Below are 23,369 nucleotides of genomic sequence, written 5' to 3'. Positions count from 1 at the left end.
TAGTATCAAATAGATTTACGTATGAAAAGTCCATTTGTTCTTGTATAATAAAGTATTTCCTTGATGTAGTACTTATAGTATGTAAAATCTCATGATTACCATGTAAACTATACCTATTATAGTTTTTTCCAAAAGTGTGTTTCGTTTGAATAGTAAACCCTGTGTAGTGTCGGCTTTGTATGTATAGTATAACATTTGTAATAAAATTATCGTGACATGTTTTGCATTATGTTATAGTATTCTCTGTTATAGTATTTGTATATGATAGTATTTCTCCTAAACTATACCTATAATAGTTTATTAGTAATTTGTGTAATTTGAATGAAAGTATACCTTTGCTACCCCAAGGTATTGAATTGATTGAATAGTACTTTTATATCTACATATGTACACATAATACATAAGTTTAAAAGGAAGCTTTGTAAAACATTTAAAGAGTTTAATAATAAATATTGATGCCTTGATGTCAATGTATAAAATGATTTAAAAAGTAATTTGTTTGATAAGACAGTGTAAAGTAAAAGAGACCTTTGCTCTAAACACAATTATAAAGTATATGAAATCATTTGCTTGAAACACAGTTATAAATCACATATGATTGATTATATAACAAAAAGTATAACAAAAGATTTATGTCTTTCACACGAGGATAACCGTGTGTTTACTTGTATTCCCCCCCCCCCCCCCCCTAAAAAGAGTATAAAAAGCATTTATAAAGCATTTGAAAGTGTAGTATATAGGGGTATGAACTCACTTGATTGAAGTGGTGGCTTGAACAAGTTTAGACAATAAATCGAGCAGAACTTCGACTAGAAAAGTTGATTTATTTCTCGGGAACTTCGGGGTGTCACGCCTTGCGTCGTGTACTAGGGGTGTACCGGGACTTTTGGGTGGTTTAGAGAGGCTTTAGAGGGGTTCCAAGGTGAAAGAAATGAGTAAGGAAGCAAATAAACCCCGACAGCCTCGCATGATATTTATAGGGTGCTGAAAGAGGGATTACGTTGGGCGTAATTTCAGAGTACGTTGGGCATACTCGTTACGCTGGGCGTACACTACGTCAGCGCTTACCGCATCCTTGGACGGAGCATTGGATGGGTCCCGGAGCGACGTGGACGAACCGAGGCCTAGCACCCAAGTACGCTGGGCGTACGAGGGTACGCTGGGCGTAAATCGTCTTGGTGTGTGTGCCTCGAACTTGTAAAATCCATAACTTTCGCATACGAGCTCCGCTTTTGACGTTCTTTATATGCACGCATAAGTGAGAATGTACTCTACAACTTTCGTTTAGACTTCATCGGCTGGTTTTGATTTTATTTTTAATTATTTATTTTTAACAGGCCGAGATAGGAACCGTCTGTTAAAAATCCATAACTTCTTCATCTGACATCCGTTTTCGTCAGAATTTTTACCGTTGTAATACCAATGATGAGATCTTCGATTCTCATTTAGGTTGTTTCGGCCAAAAGTCTCTCGATCTCTATTTCGAGTTTTCAGCTGTCTACTGCTATATCCGGATCTTGGAAAAATCATAACTTCCTCATACGAAGTCAGATTTGGACGTTCTTTTTTATGTACGTTTACGGTTTAATGATGTCTAAAACTTTCATTTATATACGTAAGGCTAAAAATTATTATATTGAAACTTCGTGTTTTACGTCTATCAATGTTGTTGGTTTTTGTCGCGAATCTTAGATTGATCATAACTTCTTCGTTATAACTCGGATTTTAGTGTTCTTTATATGTACGAAAACATTGATACGATTCCTACCACTTTATTTAACCCAAATAAGATTTTAGGAAAGTTAGATTTTGACCTAAATTTGACTGGTGCTACATTATATTGCCTCGAAATGTTGGGTTGTCACAGCTAAGAAGAGAAGTCGATAATTGTTGAAATGGTTAAATTATGAAGATAAATCATACTTCTTTCCAAACTCAAGTCTTAGAAACATTCTCCAAGATTGTACATTTAGTGACATATCCTAAGTAGGCTTATAACACATCACGAAATGTGGAGTAGAAAAGTTTTCTTACTCACGCACATTTGTAATTGGTAGTTGTGATGTTTTAGATAAGATAAAGACCAACTAAGACCAATTATACGAAGTGTCATTCTTGATAAGAATCCGCACTAACTCTTGGATATTTGTTTGTCAATGAATGTTTCTTGATAGAGAATATTATTGATGTGTTTTGAGCAAAACATCATTCCTATGGTGTACATGCAAACCCTAATTGCTTTTGGATCTAGTTTGTCTAATGATCATGCAATTGAATATCTAAAGCTATAAACCCTAGATCTAACATATGATAATCAATATTAATATATGAATTAGGGTTTAGATCATACCTTGATTGTTATATAGCAATAACAATCTCAAATCCTCCTTGTAATGGCTTTAGAAAGCTTAGAGTCACAAGTGTCACTCCTCTAATGGCTCACAAACACCAAGAGCAAGAGGATGAAGAATGATAAGAGAGGAGGCACCCAAAAACGTGTAGAAAGCCTAAGGAAAACCTTCACCACGTTTTTGGTGCTCTAGGGATCCTTAAATAGTGAGGCCATTGGGGTTATCTAACAAGAAAACCCTAATTTGACTGCTTAGGCCCTAAGCAACCCATGGACTCCCTCCTTAGAGGCCTTGGACGATTTCTAATGGGTTTCCCCATAGAATTCGTCCACCCCTCTAATATGGAGTCCATTAGCCCAATATTCAACTATCATACAATTGACAGTTCTAGTCCCCTTTATTTAATTAATCTCTTTTAGCCACAAAATTTATTCTTATTAATTATTGACTAATACTAATTAAACAATATGATTTCTCCTTTAATATATTATTCTCATAATATATTAATAAATCATAATTAATCCTCTCTCTCCATAATTCATCCTATCAAGTTGCTTTGGTGAAGGCAACCCAAAAGGACCATGCACCATCGGGTCAAGTACATACCAAAATAGTTATGGACTTAGACACTAATCCAAAAATTATATGTCAAGAGGTCAGTGGGAGTCTTAAAGATCTTGAAAAGTTTCAAGAACTAATCAAGAATAAGCCTATTATGTATCACTAGCTCACGATTTAAGGTTTGTAACCTATCGTGTTGACATATTCTTGTTCTTGATCAGTGAATGTTCATTTATCAGTAAGGGTGATCTCAATAACTTGGAAGACATGGTAGGCCCTTGTGCGGCTAAGTGGCAAGAAATTAAGATTGAGTAAGTACAGTCCATATGAATCTGATTTTGTCATAGACCTTGTCTAATGATAATGGTTGGAAATGACAGTTTTCACATGGATAGGAACACATACACCATAAAATCTAAGTGTCATAAGGTTTATCTCGAATTCACGAAAATGATTGTGAGGAAACTCTTTCACTAAGTAGATTTGCAGGAGATAGCAGTTGTGTTAATTGGATTCTCAAATTCGATTATGGCTACGACATCCTTCTTCATAGTTCGAATTGTGAGAAATGGAAAATAATCTAAACATTCGGGTCTTACTGATGTAAGTTCTGAAATAATTTACACATACATATGAGCTATCTAAGGTAAGGTGCGTGATTTTGAGAAGCCTAGATAAAGTCTTATCAAAGCATCTTGTATCAGAAATCTGGACTTTGGTAAAAAAGTCAATAAGTATTCATTTCTAGAAGTTCAGCTGATTTCTGAGTACATTCAAATCTAGTGGGAGCATAAGTGTTATGCTAGTAAGAATATAATTATCATGATAGTGGGACCATGATTATTATGTGAAGTGTTGCAAGTTAGCAATACTAATTATAGGAAACAAAGATTACAATTTTGCAAAGTTGCAAAGTTTGAGAAGTTGTTTTGCTATAATAAGGGAGAGGATACTTAAACTTTATTTCGAATCTAAAAGTTTAGATTGAAGTGTTAATCAAACTTAGTCATGGATATCTGAATACCATGTTGAAATATTTCAACATTGGAAATTCTATATACTGAAATATTATATCAAGAGATTGGTCTGGTATCATGTCTTAATGTGAGACATTATGAATTGTATTCTATATGCTTCGGATATATGATCGATTTCATATGCTATAATATTCACCTATTCTAATTTTACAAAAGCCTAGGGAATGGAGAGGGAAAAGGGATCAGAACTAGTTATGACTGCGAGTCATTAAACAACTGTTAAGGATAATTTGAGGTTTACCAAGGATTGGTTGCTTGTGGATAGTTGGAAGTATAGTAATGAATGGACCATATTGATATAATTCTGAATAGATAGGATTATATTAAGAATGGATAGTCATATGGCAATTATGGAAAAGTTTCCATAATGGGAGTTGGATATGAAGAATCTATGAGTAAGTTAGAAACTTTTATGTAAGAAGGATGTTCAAAGGAATGTGCTTTGAATATGAGACTTCGTATCTATGGAATTGTCTTGTAACAATCTCTAATGGAACGTTTTGTAATTGGAAAAGTCTTTGTGACTTGTGTACATAGTCATTACAAGAGGATCAGTGCATATAAGCTTAGAATCTAACGGATCACAATAAGTAGCAAGGACTTGATATTCTTACACTTACGATAAGGATTTGGAATTGTGAAATGAGTGTCATTGGAAATGTTTACAATTGAGCTATTTCACAAAGTAAGGACCATAAGTAAACATAGTGTCCATGCTTGAACATGGGATGACTATTGTTTTAATTCAAGTATTAAGTTGATCAGTCGAAACATTATACAATGAATAATGTGTATCGATATGGTGAGTAAATAAAAGGTCTTTTATTTATATTCAAAACTTTTAAGACCATATTGATTCGATTATTCTTGAGTTTCACTTCACATTTTTTACTTCCTGAATAACTAGGTTATTCAAATATCCACATTCAATCATATTGTGGAAGTAGGTATTGAGATAAGGCTGTTATGAATGCTTCTGTAGATTGTCTAAAGTGTTAGACATAGCACAAGTTTGTTGCAGTAATCATGAGTACTCGTGTAATAAGATTTGAGTATTGGATTAAACCCATGCTCATCTAAATCAATTCATTGATTTTATCACGAGTAAGTGTGAGACGGTAATATCTTATATTCTTGAAAAGGAGAGATGTGAGTTGCAGTTTACAAGTCGGTTGCAAACGCACCAGTAACTTGGTGTTATAAAACGTATTGTTGTGTGTGATTTGATGAATAAATAGAGCAAGTATATGAGTCGAAGTTTATCTGTTCCTTTTATGCTAAGAGGGATAAAAGCGATATCTGTGGGCCCCTCGATGATTTAGTGATGACAACCCTAAGCGCTTGGCCAAGCCTGGACTGATTTGATTTGTTCAATTAGTCGGTCATCATAAATCGGAAATCGGGAAACAACACATGGACAGAGAGAATGATTATAATTCATGTCTCATGTCCATACGATATCTAGAATGGAGGAATATATGATCCCTAATCTAATGGATGCGTCATTGACTAGGTCAAAGTTTGACAACATCTTTTGAGAGCTACGATTGCTAGTCGGGTTTTGAAGTTGTACTTGCAGTTATAGTTATTAGAATTATCCAAGTGGGAGACCATTGGATTAGGTGTCTAAGCCTATAACTATAATTGGTATGCACTTGACCCGAGAGTAGCATGGTCCATTTCGAGTTGTCTTCACCAGAATAATTTGACAGGGTGGATATTTGAGAAAGAGGTTATTTGTAATGTATTAATATATTATAAGTATAATATATTAATTTAGAAATCATTTTATTTAATTAATATTGGTCAATAATTAATTTGCAATTAACTTAGTGATCAAAAGAGATTAATTAAATTAAGGAGACTGATTAAGTAAATCAGTAATACATATAGTTTAGCCCAATGATCCATGATTGATTAGTGATGGACTAAGTTTATGTGAGAGTCCATGAAGTGTTAGTCCATAAGGCTTATCATATGGATTATTGCCCAACGAATGAATTAGGGTTTACAGGTTGAAACCCTAGGAATTTCTTATTATAAAAGTAACCCTTTAGTTCCAAATTCACCACCCCAAGGGTTCTAAGAGAACCATAGCTGACTTTGGTGGTTCTAGCCTCTCTTTCAAAGTCCTCCATTTGTTCATGGTGTTTGTGACTTGCTTGAGGCATCACAGTTGAGGTGCTAAGCTCTTGCAAGGCGAACAACTACAAGCTAGAAAGAAGAGGTATTCATCTAACTAGTTTTATGATTCATGTACCAAATTCTTATGATAGATAGGTTTCATGCTTTTGATAATTTTTGTTGCATGTATAACTAGAAAAAACTTAGGTCCAAAGCATTAGGTTTGTATATGCACCATAGGAGTGTTATAGTACTTAAAACCCAACAATTTTTTCCTCATCCACATCAGTGTCTTTAACGAATTTGTGAACTCCTTGAACCTCTTTTTCTTCTTCTTCTTCTTCTTCTTCTTCTTCTTCGTCACCCTCATTGTCACACTCCTAAACCTGAATGACGGAAATACTCGGGGACGGAGGACGTCATGTACAGTATCATAATAGTAATCAAATTACAACAACCATGCATTGATAAAGTATAAGTCTTTACATATGTGTTCAAATCATTGTATATTGACACCAAAATATATAACAAAAGTTAAAAGACATAGTCTATAATGCTCCATCTTCTCAAAAACTTGTGGATGTACTTGTTTTACGGTTTCCTGAGAATACGAGTTATTTGAGAAAAAGTTTCAACATTTAAGTTGGTGAGTTCATAATCATTTGTATGGAAATATATGTCATTCAATGATATGAAATCACATTTTTTTCTAGAAAATCCGATATTTTCTATAAAACTGAATTGTAAGCTGTTTGTTTGTAAGTTATCGTATCTATCCCGGAAAATCCTATATTTTCCATATAACTGAGTTCTAAACTGTTTGTTTGTAAAGTAATCGTATCTATCTCAGAAAATCCTATATTTTCCATCAAACTGAATTGTAGTCTTATATATATTCCAAGACAGAATAGTATAAGTATAAATGTCATACTTAATTTTGTAACATGTAGTTTTATTCGAAAATAAAACCATTTGATGTGCTGAGTAATTATGTAAAATAAATATAATATTAATTTCATGTAAAAATAACGTATTGTCGTTTATCATGTGAGTTTTCATAACCGTGCTAACAAATGATTTGTCTATCGCGACATTCTTCAAGTGTCATTATGTTTGATATTTGTCACCCATAACACGTCGGTCGTGTTGTAGCTAACAGCCAGGGTGCGGGGTCATCAATCCCGTATAGGTCTATACACATGTATCAAGCTCTCCGGGAGGAGACTCTGGTTATAAAACAATACTTCCATGTATACCTTGGGTAGGTACAATGAAGATGAATGACTCACAAATTTCCAATGAGATACGTGTTTTGTAATTGAAAATATTCATGCATGAAACTGTTACCCAATTCATCATGTTTATAATATAAAAATAATCGTATTTTTATATAATCGCTTCTTTGCCCTGAAAGGGGTAAAATAATGAGAATGTAACCCAAACTATATATATTATAGTTTACAATATATGTTTCATTTGAACTAATAACTGTTGTGTCATAAGATGTTCTGTATGCATATGTTTTCACGTAATACTTATATAAACTGTAAGAAAACATAAACAATGGTATGTATTTTAACACAAGTTTTCCTGTGTTTTACTTGTATTCCCCCCCCCCACCCCTTCTAAAACACGTAAAAATTTATAAACAGTATAGGGGTATGAACTCACTTGATAAGTAGTGATTTGGGCAGTGTTTCGTTACTTGAAATCACGATTTTCTGGTGAAAATCGAGTTCTGCTCGGGAAGAGTTTCGACTGAAAAAGATTATTTTCACGAGGACTTCGGGGCTCTGGGGTTTTCTTCGGGGTGATAGGGAGGTTCCCTAAGTTTCGGGGGGTTAAAAGTGGCTTAAATGGGTGTTTAAAGTGAAAGGAAGAGTGAAAATTTTAAACCAATCCGAGAGGTTTCGCATGCTATTTATAGTATGGTTGAGGTCTCGCATTACGTCGGGCGTACTTTGGTATCCAAAGCGAACCTTCGTACGCTGCGCGTAGATACGGGGGCTCTGATCGGGTCCCGAGCTCCGGATGTGTCATAGCTACTAGTACGCGTTCCCCATGCGAAGGAAGAGGGTGACATGGCCAACTCCGGACCAAGTTTCCAAGTACGTTTGGTGTACGGCTTCGGACTTCAATTTTTCAAACTTCAAAAACGCACAACTTTCACAAACGAGCTCCATTTTTTACGTTCTTTATATCCATGCATAGGTGACACCGTACTCTACAACTTTCGTTTAGACTCCGTCGACTGATTTTGTTATTATTTATAATATTATATTTTTAACAGGCCGAGACAGGAAAAGTCCGATAAAAATTCATAACTTCTTCATACGATGTCCGTATTCGCCTGTCTTTTTACCGTTGAACTACTATTGACATGATCTTAAATTCACGTTTAGGTTGCGCCGGCTAAAAATTGCTCGATCTTTAATTCGAATTTGAGGCTACATATTGTTGTGTCGATTCTTCGAAAAATCATAACGTCCTCATACGAAGTCAGCTTTTGGACATTCTTTTTATGCACACTCTTGGTTTATCGTATACTGCAACTTTTATTTCGATTGTTAAGGCTAAAAAACATTTTATCGTAAATTCACCTTTTACGTCATACAGTGTCGTGTCGGTTCCGTCGCGAAACTTCGATAGGTCATAACTTCTTCGTTATGACTCGAATTTCAGCATTATTTATATCTCCAGAATCTTTGTCACGACCACAACAAGTTTTTTCCTAGATATTCAGTTTATCTAAGACTTAATTTTTGACGATCATTTTTATCTTAAATTTATACATCTTTATAAATAAATAAATGCACATAATATTCAAAGAATTTCTCTTTATTACTTTAAAACTAGTTACAATGGTTGGCCTAGACTATTGCATTGACTTGAAATATCGGGTTGTTACATTATCTCTCCCCCCCCCCCCCCCCCCCGTTAGAGGGAATTTCATCCCGAATTTTTTTCTAAAGTGATACTTATGGACTAGGGAAAAAGGTGTGGATACTTTTGTTTCATCTGATCTTCCCGTTCCCAAGTGAATTCAGGTCCCTGCTTGGCATTCAAGCAAACCTTCACTATTGGAACACAACTTTGTTTTGTTCGTTTAACTTCCCTATCCATGATTTCTACTGGTTCCTCCAAAAAATGTAGTCTCTTGTTCAACTCGATTTCATCAAGTGGAATCACTAGAGACTCATCAGATAGGCACTTCTTTAGATTAGATACTTGGAAGATAGGGTGTACGTTATTAAGTTCTCGGGGTAGTTGGAGTTTATAAGCTACAGTACCAATCCTTGCGAGGATTTCAAATGGTCCGATGTACCTTGGATTTAGTTTTTTCATGCATCCCGAAGCGTATCATGCAATTCCAGGGTAGGACCTTTAACAGAACATGGTCGCCAACCTTAAATTCCAAGGGTTTTCGTCTCTTCTCTACGTAGCTCTTTTGTCGATCTCGAGAGGCTTTTAGACGTTCATGAATTTTAACAATCTTCTAGGTCATTTCCCTGATGATCTCTGGACCAGTAGGTATGCTGTCAGGAACTTGTCCTTTAGCTAACCATGTATCACCCACTTCCACCCATGTCACACCCCCAAACCAAGGATGGCGGAAACGTCCGGGGGTGGAGGACTTCATGTAAAGTATCACAACAACGAGTATAATAGTGCTCAAAGTAAATACAACCATCATAAATATAATTGAAAAAGTTTCACCAAAGTATATGTTTACATGATTCAAATCAATTACATTATGATACAAAGTGAACTGTTCGACGATTTATCGTCCCATCCTCAAAACGTGGTTGATTTCCTGTTTCACTGAATTCCTGAGAATACAAGTAGTTTTGAAAAGTGTCAACACAAAGGTTGGTGAGTTCATAAGCTTTTGACAGTAAGAGTTTGAAAATCGATCTTTGTAAAGAGATGTATGATACCAAGAAAAATCCAATATTTTCCTTACAAAAGTTAGGTAGTCCTAAATACCAAGACCAAAAGTATACAATATAGTATGTAATTGTTCATATAAAATGTGATTTTATCATCGACATAAAACCCTTTTTGTTTGATATGAAAGCGTACAAGTATTTTTCCATACTTAAAGTAATTTCAGTGAGCTAATTAGACCTAACTCGCTAATTTAAGGTTAGAACCCGTAAATCTTATGATTGTTAATACCACATGTGAGCTATCGTAACCATACTTGACTTGGGTGGCCTCGTAATGCGACGTTCTTCAGGCGTCGCCGTTAAATGACACTTGTCACCACAGACCTGCCGGTCTAGCTGTAGCGAGCAGCTCTGGTGTGGGTTTGTCAAACCCAATATAGATCTATACACAACTATCACGTTCTCCTTACAAGAGACTCTGGTTACAATTTACAGGACTTTTTGGTTTTGTTACTTTGGAAGTAACCCGAAGGGAATGACTCACAAATTTATTCATTAACAGATTTACGTGAACTACACGGAAAACCTTTGGTAAATAAGTTTGAGAAGTAAATGATACATAAACTATACCTATTATAGTTTATCCAAAACGTTTGTAATATGTAAAAATTCTTCTATGAATACTTTAATGTTATAAATTCATAAACTATGTTCATTATGGTTTAATATACTTGTTCCAAATAAATGAATAATCTTATCATATATGCCTATACTTCAGTATGATGATAGACTAACAAGGTAACACATTCAATATTTAGAACTTCACATTATACACTTTGCTCAACATAATACAAAGTGTTATAAAAATTACAAGCTGTTAACAAATTTTCAGCCTTTCTACCCTGTTTTTGAAAATTCATAGAAAAATCATACGAAGTCGAAAACTAAATCCGTAAATTCTGGGAGTTCCCAAAATTTGTCTAGTTTACTCATAATTTTTATCATGATTTTTAATGACCTGTAACTTAGGTGAAAAAGTCCATAATCACAGACTGGTCCGGATTGGTGTTTGAAATGATAGGCAGTTTTGTAAAAATCACCATAAATTGTAGAAAAATCTTATGGAGGTGTGCAAGTAGTCATTTTAAAGCTAAAAAGTGGAACTACATGCACCTAAAACAGTTTTGAAAACTAAAATGTTTAAGAGGTCCAAAACAATCCGTGAATGGAGTCCAACTTTTCTGATGAAAGCTGTTAGAAGAATTTAGTTATGTTCTTGGTGTTTTAACTTGTATTCCCCCCCTAAAAACTTGAGAAAACATGAAAATGTAGGGGTATGAACTCACCTTAAGTGTTTTCAGTAGATGATTGTTGAAGAATGGAGGTGCTTAACTCAAGGACACATAGAAATGTCTTGAAGATTTTCGAGAATCTAGCATGATAGTTATGAAGTTTGTATGAGCTATCGGTGATTTGAGTGGAAATAATTGAGATAATCTTAAAGGAAATGGATTATGCTTACCAAAGGTGGAGGAAACTCTCAAGATCAGCCCTTGAATCTCGGATTTCTAGAGAGAAAAAGGAGTTTGATCTTCTTGTGAAATGAGAACAAATGAGAGAAAATGAGGAGAGAGGATGAATATCCAGCTCTCAAAACATGGAGATGGCTTGTGACGGAGGTAAAAAGTACAAGGTATGATGGGGAGGAGTGTGGGTTGTCATGGAGTGGGTGTGGGGGTTGCTTGCGTCATAACTAAGGTAAGGTCAACACTCTTCTTTTGTACTTTACCAACTCCTTTTTAAATAAGATTTTATCCTTAAAATATGATTAAATCATTAATTTAGGGGTCTTATAATTAAAAATAAAGTTTTGGGGTGAAAATCATATGATAAAATAATTAAAAATGGGTTTAAAACGCAAAAATACGCAAAAACGGGTGAAAAATGAACTTTCCTAGCGAGACTCCTCGGATCTCGGCCGAGGCTCGGTCTCTGGGCCGAAGTTCGGTCAGGTGATGCAGGGTTCGGACGCGAGTGGCTGAATCAGGAGGCGGGACGCGAAGCGATGGCTCGGTCCGATGAGAAGCTGTCCGAAGCGAAGGCGAGAAGCGAAGGCGGGTGGGTTCGGTCCGAAGTGAGGCCAGAACCGAAGGAGCTGTTGTGAACAGTAATGAACAGTACTCTCGGTTCGAACCTTCCTTCTATGCCGGGTTCGGTTCGGACCTCCTTCAATGCCGGGTTCGGTTCGGATGAACAGTGGCTTCGGTTCGGTTCATGGGTCAGCAGCTTCGGTTCGGCTCATGAACAGTACTCTCGATTCGGACCTTCATGAATAGTACTTTCGGTTCGGTTCATGAATAGTACTTTCGGTTCGGAGGGTTCGTTTCCTTAAGTCCGTTTTTCGCGTAGACTTCCGTTTTTGGGCTATTTTCGCCAAATTCGGGGGTCGGGATGCCCCGAGTGATTATAGAAAGTTGGGGAGAGATTTCGAGAGAGATTTGAGAGAGATTCCACATACTCAGAGAGATTTGGGAGAGATTTGACGTACTTGGAGAGATTTCACATACAAAGAGATATTTGGGAGAGATTTCACATTCTTAGAGAGATTTGGGAGAGATTTGACATTCTTGGAGAGATTTCTCATTCAGAGAGAGATTTAGGAGAGATTTCACATACTTAGAGAGATTTGAAGGAGATTTGACATTCTTGGAGACATTTCTCATACAAAGAGAGATTTGGGAGAGATTTCACATACTTAGAGAGATTTGGGAGAGATTTGACATGCTTGGAGAGATTTCACATATAGGGAGATATTTGGGAGAGATTTCACATACAGAGAGATATTTGGGAGAGATTTCACATACTTAGAGAGATTTAGGAGAGATTTGATATTCTTGGAGAGATTTCTCATACAAAGAGGGATTTGGGAGAGATTTGACATTCTTGGAGAGATTTCTCATTCAAGGAGAGATTTGAGAGAGATTTCACATACTTAGAGAGATTTGGGAGAGATTTGACATTCTTGGAGAGATTTCTCATACAAAGAGGGATTTGGGAGAGATTTGACATTCTTGGAGAGATTTGGGAGAGGTTTGACATACTTAGAGATATGTGGGAGAGGTTTCACATACTTAGAGATATGTGGGAGAGGTTTCACATACTTAGAGATATGTGGGAGAGATTTCACATACTTAGGGATATGTGGGAGAGATTTCACATACTTAGAGATATGTGGGAGAGGTTTCACATACTTAGAGATATGTGGGAGAGGTTTCACATACTTAGAGATATGTGGGAGAGGTTTCACATACTTAGAGAGATTTTTGGAGAGATTTCTGATACGAAGAGATGGAGTGAAAATGATTGAAAGAGGTTTCATTGGCGACCTTTTTGAGTGTTCGGCTTCGCAATGCAGGGTCCGTAAACCCCGTTAAGCCTTGTTTAAGGATCTTGCATACTCCCGATGAGTATGCAACATTGTTTTATCGGTTTGGCTCGCCACGTACCACTGTTTTAGGTTAAGGAGATCTAGATGTACGCTCTTTTCGATTTACGATCTCTCATTAGAATAGAGAGTTGTTTATAAATTACATAACGTAAACTCTAATACTCATGGCAAATTGAGTTGACCGGTTTGACTTGTTGACTTTAGTTGGCTTTGACTTGACCGAAAATTGACGATTGTCACATCATCCCCCCGTTAGAGGGAATTTCGTCCTGAAATTTAAAAATCAGGCAAGGAGTTTGTGAATGACTAAGGTTGGCTCTACATTATTTTGATTCTGACTAACAGATGAGTTATTATACATGAAAACTTAGCTTATACACATTATGATATAACCAATACTGGGCGGATAGTAAAATGTGTGATTCTACTTTAGTTTCACATCCCAACGAGGAAAAGAAACTAAGTTAGAATTCTCACATGCTATTATCTACCAGGTATTCGTTATATATAACTGGGGAATGTATAAGTGAGGAAATCATAATAAATAACTTAGTAATCCTTCTTACTATGAGGGTAGATAAGCAAGTCACTTACAACGACAACGATGAACTGATCCTAGTAAGAATGGCACATCCTATGAATACTGCGAACGTGTTGGTCCTATCCGAGGGGTATTACTACGGACTTGCAGCGTCCGCATCAAATTTGGAGGGTTGTCCCCGGACATCCTTATCCAATACTCGCGACTGGTGATATTCAGATCTCAGGTCTGATTCCTAAAGGGTACCTCGTTCCTTGTGGTTGGTCGGCCTATTCGTTTAAGTGAGGCAGATAGTAAAGGTTTCTACTGGAGATATTGTCAGGGCCTCTGAAGTTAATGGAACTATGAGCAATTTGCCTTTCTATTTAAAGAATAAGAACAGAGCTTTCCAGGGTGAAAAGCTTGGTTCTTCAATTTTTATTATTGAGTAGTTCGACAGGTTTGACCTAAGAGTTCTTGTAGCTCGGTAGGAAGCATGTGGGTTTGGTTTATACGATTAGGCCTTCTTAGATGGTAGGACATTTACTCGCTCTCCTGGGCAACCTTGGCTCGAAGTTCATGGCAGAACTCATACCATATCTTTCCCAAGCTTCTGTGCTTGGACCTTGTCTGCTACATGCGTGACATTCCCAAGGGTCTCCTGTGAGCACTTGTGATAAGGTTTCGGAAGCATAACACTCCTCTGATGCGTGTTTTGGGGTTCCATAGTAAAAGATAATCCGTAGGTTCGAGCTGGATGTTTATGAGAGACGAAGGTTTTGATGTTTGGAGGGGTTAGGTGAAAGGTCCTTTTGTAGATGTTAAATTGGGAAGATGAGGGCTATATCAATGAAGATTGAATGACGACAGCAATATCTTTTTAGATAAAACCAACTAAGCTGTATTCGCAAGAAGAGATCACTAGAGTGATAAAGTATCTTGTGTTTCTTTTTAGGGTGATGAACTTTGTTTGATGTTATCATTATCGTAGATGATTTATACCACAGTGTCTAGCACTGGCGGCATGTGTGTTTCGAGAATTAGTAATGATATTTGACATCATGACCCCTGACAGGTCTCCTTATGATCGAATGGTATATGAACGTCGTATGTGACCTGATGTTGGGGAATCGTCGAGTGGGTGGCCCCACTCGGTTCTTACTACTAGACACGGATTAGGAGTCGGGATGAAATTATTTGTTTCAAGACTTCAGTATTTTGATTATAATTAACCCCGATGTATGTACAAAGTCATCACATCTTAGAGGTAATGATCTTTAGATCATATATGAATGTATTTGGTTTGATTTAAACGAGAGAGTATTTTAACTACTTTCAGAAAGACAGTGACTTTAGCAAGCATAACAATTTCATTACAAACATATAGTACTTCAACGTTTTTGTCGTTGGAAACATCACAAAAGTCCTAATATGGTTTCCTACTGATCCTGCCGGTTCGTTGGTTATGCTCCTCCGCTTTCCCCTTCATTCCTCTCAGTTGGACAGTTTCTCTTGAAGTGTCCCGCTTCGCCACATAGGAAGCACACTGGAATTACCTTGGTACTGGGTGTTGAAGTGATGTACTGAGTCAAGGTCCTACAGAAACGGGCGGTGTGTCCTTCCCTGTAGCAGTTATCACATTGTAAAATTCGGCAAGCTCCTGTGTGATGGTAATTACACTTGTTACACTTCGGGAGTGAACCCTTATGGGGTCTGGCCGGCGTTTGGGTGGCAGACCCTGTGGCTAGTGTTGAGGCATGTGTCGTGACTGCTGTTGTGATGGTGGGGGTGGCCATAGGTTGTTGTCTTTTAATGGATCTTTGAGATTGGTGGCGCTCTTTCATGTTCCAAAACTTTCTCTTCTTGCTCGTAGGTTTGAGACCGGAGGTATTTTTGCTGGCGGACACCCGTTGGTGTTCCTGAATATTACCACTATCTGTATTGCCAGCATCGCTTCCATTTCTGCTGGCGTTGTTAGCATCGAACTGTGCCATGACGGCTGCCACGGCTGCCGTGACTGCAGCCTGAAAAGTAGCAGCGTCAATCTGCAGAGTTGGCGCCTTGCTAGTTGGTTGGTTCCCTCTTGGTGAAGACATAGTTCTGTTTCATGATGAAAAACATCTTTGTTAGTGGAAATGATTATCTTAAGTGCATCCTTACAATTTATATTAACGCATATAAATTTTTGCACATTACTTTACTACTCCTAGTGTTTCCGCTAACATTCTTGAAATAGGGTAACAGCAGTGGGTAGGGGTAGGTTTCATACGGGCGTCAAGCTTTACCCATCTTAGAATCATGTGTGTTCAAACACGCTTGGCTGGGGAGTTTTGATGGGATCCGGTGCATTAGTGCTGGTATGAACACACCCGTAAGTCTATGATGAAGGAACTTCTCAACAAAATGATTAAGGGTGAGGTGATAATGAGTTTTTAGAATGGCTATACGTCGCGAGTTTCTAACTAAGTTTTATCTTATATCGATTTGTAACGTAATTTGGTCGTTAAGGGCGTTCTGAAAACAATTCATAACGGGAGTCTTTATATGGTAACCCATGAATTTTTAGTAGTTCAGCATCCAAGTGGAGCCTTATAGTTGGCCCAGGCTAGGTCCTTATTACGACCAATTGGAGCATGTTCTTGAAGATTTGACCTGCATCCCTATGATGCAATCCTAATACAGAGTAGAAGTAAGTTCAGGTAGTGATCTTTTGATGTTGGTTGTTTGAAACCGGGTTCCATTGGTTGGTGAATAACATGATCCAACCTTGGAGAGAAGATCAGGGACGATTCCGGAGCTAGATTACTCTAGTCTTACAACTTGAATAGAGTGGGTTTTAGGCAGGCTCCTATGGCAGCATGATGGGAGTGTTTGAACAAAAAGGTGACACAGAACTCGACTGATTGATACGTCATTGATGTTTAAGATGTAACAAATTAGGGGAAATTGACCTTGTAGAGGGTCTTATATCATATCAAAGCAGGGGTGTCTTGGCCGCCTAAAGGCCTCACTAAAGGTACCTACAGTACAAGATAGTTTCATAGGAAATACCTCATAGGGCATAGATAGGGATAACGATTCGTTTTTAACATGAAATGAAGTAAGGCATTTACTACTGGCGGCGGTCATTTTTCTTGTGATCTCTCAGTTCAGCTAGCTGCCGCTCCATATCAGGCATGTGCCTTTCGTACACCCTCTGGCGTACTCGGAGTTTTATGACATCGGTTCGTGATTCAGCCAGTGCTTGCAGCAAGGTTTCATAGTCTTCTGCAGACTTTTCACAAGTGTGCTCAAGGCAATTGGTGCGGATTGTATGTATTCTTGCATTTGCATCAACCTCTGCGATACTATGGAGAGTTGTTCTGCCCCGAATCTCTTCTCGGGCAACTCTACGGACCAGGATTGGAAAAATTTTATCGGCTGGGGTTCCTTCGTTTATGTTGCAGAAGTTTCGATCTCCATCGAATGACATAGGTTGGTCTTGCTCTTCGCTCCAGATTTCCAAGCACTCTACCCAAGGAGGCATCGGGCCTTGAAAAGCCGGTCGAGGGTTGGGATTGGGAACACGGGTCTTCGAGGATAGGTCCACCATTTCAGGTTCGGAGTCAGAACCGTCAGCAAGGCCTTCAGCTTGGTGACCATCCACATGGATTGGGTGATCGTTCTCTGGCTCCTCTCCGAGCCATTCAGTATTATTGTGGCTAGGGTAGTACGGGTCGTCGTGGGGATGAAATCCAGCCATGATACCTTCGCGAGAAATGGGGATATAAGAAGTAACTAAGTAGATGTACTAATTAGATAATTATAAGATGATCTTTATCAGGCACTTCAATACATTGTTTAGTGCATACTAGTCATATGTATTTGGGACAGGATAGACCTTCGAATAAGCGATCCTAACTCTAAATCCCCAATCCAACGAGAACAGGAAGTAAAGCAAAGATCCACAGATTCTAAGTCTATGACGTCCTGGATACATATAATTTTAATGTATCCACTAGGCAATTATTGGCCTATTGATAAAAATCTATTTAGTTCTCAGATAAGTAATTATAATAACACCAAATACCCCTATGGTATTTCATTGTGGTAGTGTTGGTAAGTTTTTAGACTTGTTGTCATATCACAACCATTCTTGGGCATGTGCTAATCACTCCTCGGACGGGCATAGTTGATCAGGCTATGCCAATCCCAAGACTGACCATACATCCCCAAGCTTACCTGTGATATCCAACAATCATTACTTTTGTTTTGTTCTAGAACGACGTGACCCTAGTATGTATGCATGCGTGTATACTTTTAATAAGAAACTACTTATTTCTAAAAGTATAGTTGTTTTGAAAACATAAAATCAGAGACTCTAGTCCCCATGCATTTATAGTTTGTATATCTTATGTGGTTCGATATACTGAGTTCACTATAAACAATGCTCTGATACCAATCTGTCACACCCCCAAACCAAGGATGGCGGAAACGTCCGGGGGTGGAGGACTTCATGTAAAGTATCACAACAACGAGTATAATAGTGCTCAAAGTAAATACAACCATCATAAATATAATTGAAAAAGTTTCACCAAAGTATATGTTTACATGATTCAAATCAATTACATTATGATACAAAGTGAACTGTTCGACGATTTATCGTCCCATCCTCAAAACGTGGTTGATTTTCTGTTTCACTGAATTCCTGAGAATACAAGTAGTTTTGAAAAGTGTCAACACAAAGGTTGGTGAGTTCATAAGCTTTTGACAGTAAGAGTTTGAAAATCGATCTTTGTAAAGAGATGTATGATACCAAGAAAAATCCAATATTTTCCTTACAAAAGTTAGGTAGTCCTAAATACCAAGACCAAAAGTATACAATATAGTATGTAATTGTTGATATAAAATGTGATTTTATCATCGACATAAAACCCTTTTTGTTTGATATGAAAGCGTACAAGTATTTTTCCATACTTAAAGTAATTTCAGTGAGCTAATTAGACCTAACTCGCTAATTTAAGGTTAGAACCCGTAAATCTTATGATTGTTAATACCACATGTGAGCTATCGTAACCATACTTGACTTGGGTGGCCTCGTAATGCGACGTTCTTCAGGCATCGCCGTTAAATGACACTTGTCACCACAGACCTGCCGGTCTAGCTGTAGCGAGCAGCTCTGGTGTGGGTTTGTCAAACCCAATATAGATCTATACACAACTATCACGTTCTCCTTACAAGAGACTCTGGTTACAATTTACAGGACTTTTTGGTTTTGTTACTTTGGAAGTAACCCGAAGGGAATGACTCACAAATTTATTCATTAACAGATTTACGTGAACTACACGGAAAACCTTTGGTAAATAAGTTTGAGAAGTAAATGATACATAAACTATACCTATTATAGTTTATCCAAAACGTTTGTAATATGTAAAAATTCTTCTATGAATACTTTAATGTTATAAATTCATAAACTATGCTCATTATGGTTTAATATACTTGTTCCAAATAAATGAATAATCTTATCATATATGCCTATACTTCAGTATGATGATAGACTAACAAGGTAACACATTCAATATTTAGAACTTGACATTATACACTTTGCTCAACATAATACAAAGTGTTATAAAAATTACAAGCTGTTAACAAATTTTCAGCCTTTCTACCCTGTTTTTGAAAATTCATAGAAAAATCATACGAAGTCGAAAACTAAATCCGTAAATTCTGGGAGTTCCCAAAATTTGTCTAGTTTACTCATAATTTTTATCATGATTTTTAATGACCTGTAACTTAGGTGAAAAAGTCCATAATCACAGACTGGTCCGGATTGGTGTTTGAAATGATAGGCAGTTTTGTAAAAATCACCATAAATTGTAGAAAAATCGTATGGAGGTGTGCAAGTAGTCATTTTAAAGCTAAAAAGTGGAACCACATGCACCCAAAACAGTTTTGAAAACTAAAATGTTTAAGAGGTCCAAAACAGTCCGTGAATGGAGTCCAACTTTTCTGATGAAAGATGTTAGAAGAATTTAGTTATGTTCTTGGTGTTTTAACTTGTATCCCCCCCCCCCCCCCCCCCTAAAAACTTGAGAAAACATGAAAATGTAGGGGTATGAACTCACCTTAAGTGTTTTCAGTAGATGATTATTGAAGAATGGAGGTGCTTAACTCAAGGACACATAGAAATGTCTTGAAGATTTTCGAGAATCTAGCATGATAGTTATGAAGTTTGTATGAGCTATCGGTGATTTGAGTGGAAATAATTGAGATCATCTTAAAGGAAATGGATTATGCTTACCAAAGGTGGAGGAAACTCTCAAGATCAGCCCTTGAATCTCGGATTTCTAGAGAGAGAAAGGAGTTTGATCTTCTTGTGAAATGAGAACAAATGAGAGAAAATGAAGGAGAGAGGATGAATATCCAGCTCTCAAAACATGGAGATGGCTTGTGACGGAGGTAAAAAGTACAAGGTATGGTGGGGAGGAGTGTGGGTTGTCATGGAGTGGGTGTGGGGGTTGCTTGCGTCATAACTAAGGTAAGGTTAACACTCTTCTTTTGTACTTTACAAACTCCTTTTTAAATAAGATTTTATCCTTAAAATGTGATTAAATCATTAATTTAGGGGTTTTATAATTAAAAATAAAGTTTTGGGTGAAAATCCTATGTTAAAATAATTAAAAATGGGTTTAAAACGCAAAAATACGCAAAAACGGGTGAAAAATGAACTTTCCTAGCGAGACTCCTCGGATCTCGGCCGAGGCTCGGTCTCTGGGCCGAAGTTCGGTCAGGTGATGCAGGGTTCGGACGCGAGTGGCTGAATCAGGAGGCGGGACGCGAAGCGATGGCTCGGTCTGATGAGAAGCTGTCCGAAGCGAAGGCGGGTGGGTTCGGTCCGAAGTGAGGCCAGAACCGAAGGAGCTGTTGTGAACAGTAATGAACAGTACTCTCGGTTCGGACCTTCCTTCTATGCCGGGTTCGGTTCGGACCTCCTTCAATGCCGGGTTCGGTTCGGATGAACAGTGGCTTCGGTTCGGTTCATGGGTCAGCAGCTTCGGTTCAGCTCATGAACAGTACTCTCGGTTCGGACCTTCATGAATAGTACTTTCGGTTCGGTTCATGAATAGTACTTTCGGTTCGGAGGGTTCGTTTCCTTAAGTCCGTTTTTCGCGTAGACTTCCGTTTTTGGGCTATTTTCGCCAAATTCGGGGGTCGGGATGCCCCGAGTGATTATAGAAAGTTGGGGAGAGATTTCGAGAGAGATTTGAGAGAGATTCCACATACTCAGAGAGATTTGGGAGAGATTTGACGTACTTGGAGAGATTTCACATACAAAGAGATATTTGGGAGAGATTTCACATTCTTAGAGAGATTTGGGAGAGATTTGACATTCTTGGAGAGATTTCTCATTCAGAGAGAGATTTGGGAGAGATTTCACATACTTAGAGAGATTTGGGAGAGATTTGACATTCTTGGAGAGATTTCTCATACAAAGAGAGATTTAGGAGAGATTTCACATACTTAGAGAGATTTGGGAGAGATTTGACATGCTTGGAGAGATTTCACATACAGGGAGATATTTGGGAGAGATTTCACATACAGAGAGATATTTGGGAGAGATTTCACATACTTAGAGAGATTTGGGAGAGATTTGACATTCTTGGAGAGATTTCTCATACAAAGAGGGATTTGGGAGAGATTTGACATTCTTGGAGAGATTTCTCATTCAAGTAGAGATTTGAGAGAGATTTCACATACTTAGAGAGATTTGGGAGAGATTTGACATTCTTGGAGAGATTTCTCATACAAAGAGGGATTTAGGAGAGATTTGACATTCTTGGAGAGATTTGGGAGAGGTTTGACATACTTAGAGATATGTGGGAGAGGTTTCACATACTTAGAGATATGTGGGAGAGGTTTCACATACTTAGAGATATGTGGGAGAGATTTCACATACTTAGGGATATGTGGGAGAGATTTCACATACTTAGAGATATGTGGGAGAGGTTTCACATACTTAGAGATATGTGGGAGAGGTTTCACATACTTAGAGATATGTGGGAGAGGTTTCACATACTTAGAGAGATTTTTGGAGAGATTTCTGATACGAAGAGATGGAGTGAAAATGATTGAAAGAGGTTTCATTGGCGACCTTTTTGAGTGTTCGGCTTCGCAATGGAGGGTCCGTAAACCCCGTTAAGCCTTGTTTAAGGATCTTGCATACTCCCGATGAGTATGCAACATTGTTTTATCGGTTTGGCTCGCCACGTACCACTGTTTTAGTTTAAGGAGATCTAGATGTACGCACTTTTCGATTTACGATCTCTCATTAGAATAGAGAGTTGTTTAGAAATTACATAACGTAAACTCTAATACTCATGGCAAATTGAGTTGACCGGTTTGACTTGTTGACTTTAGTTGGCTTTGACTTGACCGAAAATTGACGGTTGTCACAACCCAACACAGAGGTGATATGCACTTGCAGCCATAGACGACTTCAAATGGAGCAGCCTTGATGCTGGTGTCATAAATTTTGTTATATGAGAACTTGATAAGTGGTAAATGGGTATCACATGCTTTACCAAAGTCGATCACATAAGTTCTCAGCATGTCTTCTAGTGTCTGGATAGTTCTCTCACTCGGCGCGTCTGTTTGAGGGTGATAGGTGTACTCATGTCCAACCTAGTTCCCATAGATTTTTGAAGTAACTGCCAGAACCGAGAGGTAAATCGACTATCTATGTCATAGATAATAGGTATTGGTACTCCATGTAATCGTACTATTTCCCTGATGTATGTTCTATTCAGTTTTTCCATCTTGTATGTTTCTTTGACTGGTAGGAAGTGTGCGGACTTGGTTAACCGGTCGATGATTACCCATATTGTATCAAGACCACCCGTTGTCTTGGGTAATTTGTTTATGAAATCAATTGTAATCCATTCCCACTTCCAATCAGGTATTTATGGTTGTATTAATAAACCTGAGGGCTTTTGGTATTCTACATTTGCTTTGGCACAAGTTAGACACTTGCCTATGTAGGTAGCAATTTTTTTCTTTCATGTTTGGCCACCAATACAATTTCTTAAGGTCCAGATACATCTTGTTTGAACCTGGATGAACAGAGTATCGAGTCATGTGTGCTTCGTTCATGACAACTTCTCTGAATCCACCAAACTTCGGTGTCCAGATTCGATTCATGAAATAACGAAATTTGTCACCCTTGATTTCTAAGTTTTTATCCATTCCTATTAGAGTTTCACCGGCCATGTTTTCTGGTTTCAGGGCCTCCAATTGAGCTTCTTTAATTTGTGTTGATAGATGCGAATGGATAGTCATGGTTAGTGCTTTTACTCTACGACCTAAATACTCTTTATGAGTAAGAGCATCTGCTACTACATTGGCTTTGCCAGGATGATAACGAATTTCGCATTCGTAATCATTAAGTAGTTCAACCCATCA

The sequence above is a fragment of the Lactuca sativa genome, chromosome 3 (assembly GCF_002870075.4).
Source record: "Lactuca sativa cultivar Salinas chromosome 3, Lsat_Salinas_v11, whole genome shotgun sequence".
Lineage (NCBI taxonomy): Eukaryota > Viridiplantae > Streptophyta > Magnoliopsida > Asterales > Asteraceae > Lactuca > Lactuca sativa.
This window is presented reverse-complemented; position numbering follows the sequence as displayed.